Raw genomic sequence first — 11,444 nt, 5'->3', positions numbered from 1 at the left:
TTCTAATTACACAAAAGCAAAAGAAAAGAGATGCCTTTCAGTTGAAAAACTTTGTGAATCAGAGTCAAATAGTGAAGAAATGAATGATTTTAATAAATGGTGGCTAAATAAAAATGAAGACTGAAAAATTACACTAAGTATATGACATATGGGGTCATTAAGAACCTTGGGTGATTAAAGGGGTGCTAGACAGTGTGTTCAGTTGTATAGTAAGCTAACTGTCCACCTGCAGTACTATTATCCATATGGGCACCATTTTGAGTTCCATCTGTTCCACTTCCAATCCAACTTCCTACGTATGGTCTAGGAGACCATGGGAGGAAAGCTCAAGTCCCTGGGTCTCTGCACTCATGTAGCAGATCTGCAGCAGAAGTACTGGCTTCTGATTTCCCCAGGGCTCAACTATGGCCATTGCAGACATAAATGATCGAGAAGAAAACTTGGTTACATTCATCTAAAAAAGATGACAGCTAAAATGTGAAAGAGTAAATAGAAAATTGAGTTGAGCTTGTGAAGTACTCTGAAGAGTGTCTGTACTACATTGTAACCATGCAAAAATCTAAAGCATTTTTTTATGCTAGTATCATTTAAATTAGATAGGAAGAAACAGGGTCCTATCAGAAGTATCAACATAAGATATAGTTGTTTTCTTGTTATGCTTGCAAGAAAATATTTTGTGTGCTGTAAAAAATCAACATTAAAGGACTTTTAGATTACTTTTTTACAAAGATTGGATAATTGCAGCGAAAATAAACATGAACTTGTGAGTGAGACTAAGTACTACCTAGTACATATTGTATTGTTATTTTAAATACAACTTACAGAATGTGTTAATGTTGTTATATAAATAGCCATGCTGAGGTAAAGGTGAAAAAAGAAAGAAAAACATGAATCTGTGCAACATAATATATCCCAAGGCTGCTATGTTCAGAGCAAGCGTATTCACGCCCCCAGATGTATACAATTTTCTGTCTTCAGCCTAGTTTCACCCAACATTCCCGACCAATTTGTAGAACGAACCAGTAGATGTCCATTTGATCTCTTTGTGTCTGATCTTCTCTATGTAACTGCCTTACAAATAAATAAGTACATCTTTTTAAAAAAATGATTGCCAAAATATTTTAAAATGTGCTTTTAGAGATGAGTTACCAGGAGAAAAAGACCAATACGTGTGAAAAAAAAATTCTCTTTTCGAAGCAAGAAAATACCAGGTTGGTAGTAGAAGCATTATGCTCATTTTTCTGTATCCCCAAAGTAGTCCAGATCCTATGTTAAGATTTTTTCATGCTTCGTTGTCTTCCCCAAGAGAGAAGAAATGTGCAGTTGTTTTGGATATAAAACACATACTGTAACAATGTGGTATGATGAAGCTTGAATTGTATTTAAAAACATAATACAGAACAGCCTCCAAAGACACTAATAATAATGCTTAGATGTTTTCTTCCCAGGGGCTTAGAAGATTTCTTTCTTGCTTTAATAGGTAGCCAGTACTTTTTCCTCCAGTATCATGGAAATTCATTTTTAATGAGTACGATGCTTATTTTCCACTCACAGCATTTGAGACTTATACCTATTCATTTGAATTCACACTTATTAAAAAGTTATTGAAACAAGGATAAAATTTTAAAATATCAATATGAATCAGAAATTGTAATTGAGCTAAAGCTTAGCAAATTCTTGCAGGGGTGTGTGGTTGCACACACACAAACACAAACTGGAATGATAATTTAAAATCTCTAAATATCCTTCAGCCATATATATAGATTGAATAGCTATACAGGCAGCCACTTTCCATCCATCTGCCTGCCCATGGCCTGGGAAAGCAGTAGAGGATGGCTCCAAACCTTGGGACTCTGCACCTGCATGGACAACTGGGAAAAAGCTCTCAGATCCTGGCTTTGGATTGGCTCAGCTTCAGCTGTTGTGGCCGTTTCAGGAATGAACCAGAGGACAGAAGGTCTTTATCTATGTCTCTTTCTGTAAATATGTCTTTCAAATATAAATAATCAACTCTTTAAAAAAAAGGAAAGAAAATGGCATCCAAGAATCTTAATTATTTCATAATAGGAAGAACACAGTCTTCTGATGCTGTATTTAAAATTTATCTTCTTAGCAAAGAATAATTGTCTGTCAACTGTAAAGCGAGAAAAAAAAAGAAGATAGAAAGAAAGAAAAGAGAAAGGAAAGAAAGAGGCAAAGAAAGAAAAAGAAGGAAATAAGGAAGAAAAAAAGATGGAAGGAAGAAAAAAAGTGGCATTAAAATATTACCTAAAGTAAATTCTGATGGTTCAGTCAATCTGGAGATAATCTAATCCTCCAAACTAGGTGAATGCTCAAATGCTGGTTGGGAGCAGAACACTCACAGTATGTCACAGTAGTGAAAAGAAGCTTCTTGTAATTACATTTTGTGTTACATTCCACAGAGAGAGATGTGTCAAAACATCTATTTATGTTTGCCATTTTGTAGGCATAATAAATATTTCACTATCCTACAAGTAACTCTCCTATTAATTCGAGGATTTTCTCAGATGATGATAAAGAATATTGTCTTATAGGTCTATCAAAATTGATTCTAAAGTTTGTACGATATTTGTAAGAAAAATATCAAGAAAAGGTTGGAACGTTGCGGAAAAATAAAGGCATTCTGTGTTCAAACTTGTTTGCCCTGACAGTGATTACAATTAATCAAAAGCTGTCGGCTCTCTTGTGTATGAGGTTAAGTGCCAAGTACCTTCATAATTTTTGGAGTCAGTTCTTGATGATTGATTATCTCTGAACACAGGTTAAGATAAATCTTACCTTAGGAGGATAAAATAGTTCCCTGTCTAAACAGAAACACTTAGGAAGAAAAAGAATGTGTACTGTTTCTGGAGTGGAGATCAGATCATTCTTTAATTTTAAAATATTATTTAATGTATTGACATAAAGACTGTATGTTTAAATGTATGCAACAAGCAGTACCGGGACAGACCCTAGTCAAGAGCCCAGAACCCAGCATGGGTCTCCCACATGAGTGGCAGGCATCCAAACGCTTGAGCTTTTATCTGCTCTCTTGGAGTGTGAACATCAGCGGGGAGTCGAACAAGAAGTGGAGTCTGAATTTGAAAACATGGGCTACAATGGGGAATGTGGGCATATGAAGTGGAGATTTAATTACTGTGCCAAATGTTTCTCCCAAGGTCAAGTAGTTTGAGGCAGGAATTGTGCATTTTTTTTTGTTTGTTTGCTCTTTTCTCAAAAAAGAAAGTGAGATGTCAGTTTGCAGTTCTACAGCATGAACATCTGGTAAATTATTTGCATCCCACGTTAAAAAAAAATAATCATGCATGAAACCCCCATTCCACACAATCTTAAACTTAAGATGAGGCCTCTGGGTGGGTGTTTGGCTTAGCAGTTAGGACGCCAGTTGACATGCCAGTATTTATATTAGAGTACTTTGGTATGAGTTACATTTTGAATTCCAACTTCAACTTCTGTTTAATGTACACCCTGAAAGGAAGCCGAGTCATTCGCATAGGATACGTGAATTGAAATCCAGATTGCTGACTGAGGCCTAGTTAAATTCAAGTTCTTGAAGATACTTGATGCATTTGTCAGAAAATGAGATCAATGTTTCTCTCCTTCTCTCTGCCACGCTGCGTCTCTCTTACTCCCTGCGTCCCCTTTATTTCTCCCATTCCCTTCCTCTGTATGCCTACACGTCTTTCAAAAACAGCAAATCAAATCAAGGAAAAACAAGAATTTTTTTTAAAGATTTATTTTTATTATTTTTTCATTGGAAAGGCAGATACACAGAGAGGAGAAACAGAGAGGAAGATCTTCCATCCGATGTTTCACTCCCCAAGTGAGTGCAACGGGCCGATACTATGCCTATCCGAAGCCAGGAGCCTCTTCCGGGTCTCCCACGCGGGTGCAGGGTCCCAAAGCTTTGGGCCGTCCTCGACTGCTTTCCTGGGCCACAGGCAGGGAGCTGGAAGGGAAGTGGGGCTGCCGGGATAGAACCGGCGCCCATATGGGATCCTGGGCGTGCAAGGCGAGGACCTTAACCACTGCGCCACTGCGCTGGGCCCGAAAAACAAGAATTTAACGACCTGTTTCATATACTAAGATACAAAATGTTCATTTCTTCCTTCTGCTAGTAAAATACAACCATATTTTAAATGATATATAAATTTTAACAAACTTAGTAATATTTTATCATATGTAAATAAGAGACACTTTATTATTTTGCTTTTTTTGGAAATGCGATGTGGCTGTCAAAATGTTCTCAAAATGCTCTCAAATCTTCCACACATCTCATACTTTTGTTCTGAAGTAGTTTGTTATCTACACCCGTATAATATGTGTATTCTGTATTCTGTTTATCTTGCATTCTAATATATCTTTTTGTCAATTGATCTATACCTGTGAAACTTTTCTAGTTTAACTCTTAAGAGTAAAAATGCATTTCTGATAAAGTAAAGGGCTTTCTAAATTCTACAGCAACTTTTGAAGATTTTCAAAGGTGGATACACTAAATTATATTTGCCTCAGCACTTTATAAACTTCCCAGTATTTTGCAAGCAGTAGCACATGAACTATTTTTAGTTTTTAAAGTGTTGCTCATATCTTGGGCGTGAAATGTAATCTCTGTATTTTTAGTTTCCAATTTCCTGATGTGATGGGATTCATTCCACATTTTATTGATTATTCAGGTTTCCTTTTCTGTACATAGCTTTGTCAAACTTTGTCTCTATTCCTGTCATATTTTACAAATTGATTTTCATTTTGTCTTCTTGGGTTTAAAATACTTTTGTATAAATATGCTCCTTTAATGTTTCTTTACATTTGCAAGTAGTATTATTGTATAATGACCTTATATAACCAATAAGAACGGATTGTGCATGTGTGTTATAAGAGGTAAGGAATTACTTTGCATGGGTAACTCAATATTTTATGTAATCCAGTGATTACTCTTTAATTACTGTTTTGCTAAACCATTTCAACTTGGTGCTCAGACAAAATTTACAGGATGCTCTGCCACTGATCTTTCAAATGGTATAAAGAAAATATGGGCTGATATTATGGCAATACTGGTTAAGCTTCCACTGAAATACCAGCCTCTCATATGAGCATTGGTTCTAGTCCAGGCTCCTCCACTTACGACTCAGCTCCTATTAATGCACTTAGGAAGACAGCATGATGGTTCATTTACAGCTGGCTCCTAAACCCACTCCTGTCACCTTAGTTTCAGCCTGGACCAAACCTGGCTGTCAAAGGCTTTGGAAAAGATGAAATTCACTCTCTCTCTCTCTCTCTACTTCTACCTCATTCTATCAAATGGTGACATATTTAAAATTCATTAAAGAAAATTATAAAAGAAAATATAGTTGTTACTTAATAGATGAAAAGCTAACATACAAAATGAAGATTTGAAGCTGATCTTGTTAAGTGGGTTTAAACCTTTGTTTTGGGATGTCCGTATTCTATTTTGGAGTGCCAGATGTGGTGAGTTCCAGTAACTGTACCTAGATAAATTTTCTACTGATGCATCCTAAGAACCAGTGGATGCTGACCCCAGTGTTTAAACTTCTCCTGCACATGTCAGAGACACAGATGGATTCTGAATTCTGGGTTCCTGGCTTCAACATGGTCCAGCCCAAGCTGTTACGGTCATATGCGGAATGAGTTAGAGGTTGAGGATCTTTCTCTCTGTACTCTCTCTTATAAATAAACAAATAAATAAACAAATACAATAAATGGTAGCCTAGTGGCTAAAATCTTCACCTTTCACGTGTCAGGATCCCTTATGGGCACTGGTTCTAAGCCTGGTGGCACTGCTACTACACCAGCTACCTGATTATGGCTTGAAAAAGCAGTCAAGGAAACTCAAAGAGTATACTTGTTTAAGACCTGCCCTACAAATGATATTAAAACATGTTCTCTTGACAGAGTAATCACATCCACTAAAATCAAAAGCAAATGTGAAGACCATCCAGTAAAATAACAGCAGAAAACTAAATCAAACAATGCCAAACCATTGCTAAAATGATAGGACCAAATTACCACCTATTCATTTTTTTTTTAAAGATTTATTTTTATTATTTTTTCATTGGAAAGGCAGATATACAGAGAGGAGAGACAGAGAGGAAGATCTTCCGTCCGATGATTCACTCCCCAAGTGAGCGCAACGGGCCAATACTATGCCTATCCGAAGCCAGGAGCCTCTTCCGGGTCTCCCACGCGGGTGCAGGGTCCCAAAGCTTTGGGCCGTCCTCGACTGCTTTCCCAGGCCACAGGCAGGGAGCTGGAAGGGAAGCGGGGCTGCCGGGATTAGAACCGGCGCCCATATGGGATCCCGGGCATGCAAGGCGAGGACCTTTAACCACTTGCGCCACCGCGCCGGGCCCTATTCATTTTAACTCTGAATATAAATGAGTTAAACTCATGAATGAAATCTCATAGATTAGCACACTGGATCAAAAAACAAAACTCATCTATCTGTTGCCTATAGGAGACACATCTCACCAACAGAGATCAGCAAAAACTGTGGCTCATGGATTTTGATGTTTTTGTTTTTACTTTCATTTCTCCAAAACAATTTTTTTTTCTCATTAAATTCTTGACTGACTCATAAGTCAAATACCAGCATCATGTTCAAGAAGGTTCTTGTTTTTTTTTCTTTTTCTTTTAAGATATTATTTATTTGTATTGATAAGTTAGATATACAGGGCCCAGCGTGATGGCGCAGTGGCTGAAGTCCTCGCATTGAACACGTCTTACCATATAGGCACCGGTTCTAAAATGGAAAGCTCCACTTCCCATCCAGCTCCCTGCCTGTGGCCTGGGAAAGCAGTCGATGATGGCCCAAAGCTTTGGGACCCTGCACCCTTGTGGGAGACCTGGAAGAAATTCCTGGATCCTGGCTTCGGATCGGCATAGCATTGGCCTTTGCGCTGACTTGGGGAGTGAATCATCAGATGGAAGATCTTGCTCTCTGTCTCTGTTTCTCCTCTCTTTATATCTAACTTTCCAATAAATAAATAAATCTTAAAAAAAAAAAAAAGAAAAGAAAAGTTAGATATACAGAGACAAGAACAGGCAGAGAAGTTCTTTTGTCCATTGATTCACTCCCTAAGCAGCTGCAACAGCCAGAGCTGAGCTGATCTGAAGCCAAGAGCCAGGAGCTTCTTGTGGGTCTCACACATGGGTGCAGGGTCCCTAGGCCTAGGGTTGCCCTCGACTGCCAAAGCAGGGAGCTGGATGTATAATAGGACTTCATGGAAACAAACCAGCACCCAAATGAGATCCCAGCATGTGCAAGACAAGGACTTTAGCTGCTAGGTTACCACACCAGGACTGATTTTGGTTTTGTTTGTTTGCCTGTTTGTTTTCATTTCTTCAGCAACATGTTAGTCATTTAGTAGAATGTTATTCAAATTCATGGTATTATAAATTTGTATTTTTCTTCCTGTTGTTGATTTTATTTTGTGGCTTTTCTTTTAATGGGATGTATAATAACTGTGTAATGGAGACTATCATATCCAGATGTGAGGATACAAAGCAATACCCATCTGTATTTCCAAATCACAGATGGACTTCCGATGAAACTGTTAAATATATCTTAACGATAGGATGCTTGATTCTCTACCATTTCCCATGCTCACAATGATTGACTTATGACTGTTTGTGAGGAATTATATTATTGTGATAATATTGGGGAAATCAGAAGGAATAGGAGAGAATTTGGAGAGGGGAAAGGAATAATTCTAGAACCTATGTTACTGTGTTATAAAATAACAACAATAATAATAATAAAGATGCATCTTAAAAAGAAACTTACTTTTATTATAATGACAAGGAGTTGGAAATCAGTTAGTGAAACTATAAAGGAAACCATTATAGTTATCAATACTAGGAAGAAACAGAATGGACAGCTAGGCAGTAGTACACTTACAATTTTGAGAAATTTACTTCAAATTACATGAATCAAAATTTACTTCAATAAGGAAGTACTTACGTATATGTTTTATTTAATCTCAGCTATGATTGTTTAAAATATAAATATGTCAACTTGTTAGAAACACAATGTTGATGAATAGTATTTAACTTCTGTGTTCTAAAACCAAATTTTGCTGATTAGGTATCAGTACTCTGTATGAATCTTATATTGTACACATCATTTTTATGTTTATCATAAAAAGGTTTAGAAAATGCAGTTGAATGTAAGGAATACATACTCTGAAGTTAAGATAAGCATCTTTTAAATGGTATGCGTTATGGTCCAGTGTAGTGAAACAACAGCTAAGATGTTGCTTTTAAGCTCCGTTTCTGAGGTATAGACAGAACACTCCTGATCTACCTTCCTAATGCAAATTCTAGAAAGCGCTGGAAGATTGCAGAAGTCCTTGAGTTCTCATGATTCATGTGGCATACTGAGACATGGAATGCACTCCTGTTTGTCTTGCATCAAATGACCAATGAGCCCATCCGAGTAGTGAGCTGGTGGATGAAGGCACCACTCTCCTTCTCCCACTATGCCAATGAAATTCCTGAATACATCAATAAGTCTTTTATAAGACATTGTGTGTCAAAACACTAGCATGCTTCATTTTGTCTCTTGTTTTGAATCTGTAGCTCCAAAATATGAAACGGTGATGAGAAACTGAAAACTTAACAGATTTAACGAGCACAAAACAGAAACTACATGTTAAAATTCTGAAACATGACATTTTGGTCAATATCTTCATCATCATCCTTATCACTATCAATTTGTTAATATTCCCTCATATCTGTATCATGAAGTTTCTGTCAGTATTAAGTTTTCAAAAAACCCTGCATATTTTGTTTATATGAAAATATTTAAAAATGCATAAAATGTATTTAACAGCTCAGTCTCTGGAAGAATTCTAATAATCAGTTTTAGAAATTTAAAGGAAAAATGTATTTTTGTGAAACTAATTTTATACGGTCATCTGATAGGGTTTAAAATTCAGTATTTCTAATATGGACTTTTCTCCTGGTTTTGTTGACTATTTCTTTTTTTGCATTATGAATTTTGTGCAATTTGTTGAGGCCATAATACCAGAAGCTATTTTAATATTCTGTATACCTTTTGCAATGAAGAACTTATATATCACTCACTTAGGCTACAAAATATTTTCTTTTGAGATTTTTTCATATTTGGAGAATTCAAGATGGGAATTTCACTGGCAGTTCCTCAAAAATTAAACAGTTACTAATGATCCAACATTTTCATTTCCAGATATTTGCCAGGGAGAAATAAAAACCCTGTATTCATGCAAAAATTTGTATATAAATGTTCATAGTAGCAGCATAATAATCAATAGGAACAACCCAATCTCCATTAACTCCTGAATGAAGAAACAAATGTAGAACATCCATACAGTGGAATATTATTCAGCAATAACAAGAGTGAAGTTTTTGATGCACACTCCAAAGTAGTTTAGGAACTCCTTGAAATATTATACTGAATACAAGAACACAGATGCAAAGGAAAAAAAATATGGATTCTACTTACATGATGCTCTCAGAATAGCTAAATTTATAAGAAAAAAAATTAGAACAGTATTTATCAGAGACTGGAAAAGGGTAAAAGCGGATGACTGCTCATGGATATGCAGCTCTTCTGGGAAAATGAAAATGTTCTAGAATTATGTTGTGATAGAGGTTGCAAACGTCTGTTACTATACTAACATCCACTGGACTATATAATTGTATACTTTTGAAAGGTACATTTTATAATGTGAGAACAATATTTAGTAGTCTTTATCTGAAAGGCTTGAGGCTTGATATAATTCAAATCTTATGTTTTTTTTCCAAACTTAGGAATATTTGCGAGTATGTAATGAGACATCTTTGAGATGGAACCCAAGGCTGAACAAAAGATACACTTATTTATGTGACGTGTACATGTGACATGAAGGTAATTTATACAATATTCCCTGCATTTATACTGTGACTCATAACACAATGTCAAGAATAGAATTTTCCCTTTGTCAGTACTCAAGCATTTTAGATTCTAGTTTTGGATTTTGGGATGTTCAACCTGTGTAGTCAACTTTAAAAATTAAAACTTCTAGAATTTCTGTCAATATTCAACAATATAAAAATTAAAAATGCTTGACATGTCTCTCGGCGTTCTCATGCTGACATTCATTTACCCCAAAAATATTTGCCTGTGTTAATGAAAATTTTGTAACATTTTAAAAAAGGTTAAAAAGAAATGTAAATTATAAAGCCTGTATTCACACAGGATTAGATCATTCACAACCTGTTTAAAAGAAAGAAGTTGGTGAGTGAATTGATTTCACCAACGTTACTTTATATCTTATTAAGTATTAAAGAGAAAAAGAAATCCAGTGAAAATGAGTGAATGATGTCATTGATAATCAAAAATAATTTTATTGTTGTTTTATTAGAGCCTACAATGACCCTGAGCTGAAGCTACCCAAAGCCAAAGCCAGACTTCCAGGTCTCCAGGATTACACTGTAAATCAGTGGTACAAATGCAATAACTATGTCATTCTCTTTATTTATTTATTCATTCATTCATTCATTCATTCATGCATTCATTTTTCATTGGGAAAAAGTAAGGTATACGTACAGGAGATGAGAGAGAGAAGAAGATTTTCCATCCATTGATTCACTCCCCAAGCACCTGGAACAGCTGGAGCTGAGCTGATCCAAAGCAGGAGCCAGCTGCCTCTTCCAGTTATCCTATGTGGGTGCAGGGTGCCAAGGCTTTAGGCCATCCTCACCTGCTTTCCCAGGTCACAAGCAGGCAGTTGGATAGGAAGCAAGGTTGCTGGGATTAGAATCGGTGCCCATATGGGATCCCAGTGTGTAAAAGGCGAGGACTTTAGCCACTAGGCTACCATGTCAGCCCCCTCATCATACATTTAAATATGACTTTTATCCATAGTGTTTTTATTTACAATTATTAAAAACAAATTAAATTAAAAGTATCATATAAGATAAATGTTCTGTTAATGAAATTATTCCTCATGGATTAATATTTGATTAGCTGTGATTAAAATTTTGCTTAATATTTTGAAATATAATAATATAAACATGTTTGAAACACATAACGTAGAACAATTGCCTGCATTTATGCTTTGTAGCATTATTCAATGATGGATAATGTGATCATTTATAATACTTCAAGGGTTGGATACTTCTATTCCAAATAAACTTTGGCAAAACTTTTCTCCTTGAAAAATATTGTGTTGATAAAGGTAATTAAATGTTAAATTGTGCAAACCTTTTGCATCTCTGAAAAACCTTTTTATGGTAATTGATAACTGTCTCCTTTGATACATTCGCATAGTTTATTTCTTAAATTCAAAGTAAAAAATGACTTGTGATATTGACAACTCTTGGCTTTAAGTCCATTCTAAAGTGATTGTTCATTTCTTGATGTTATCATTTTATTTCTAATGTAA

This window comes from Ochotona curzoniae, unplaced genomic scaffold, assembly GCF_017591425.1.
Source record: "Ochotona curzoniae isolate NIBS_2020 unplaced genomic scaffold, NIBS_Ocur_1.0 scaffold_4506, whole genome shotgun sequence".
Lineage (NCBI taxonomy): Eukaryota > Metazoa > Chordata > Mammalia > Lagomorpha > Ochotonidae > Ochotona > Ochotona curzoniae.
This window is presented reverse-complemented; position numbering follows the sequence as displayed.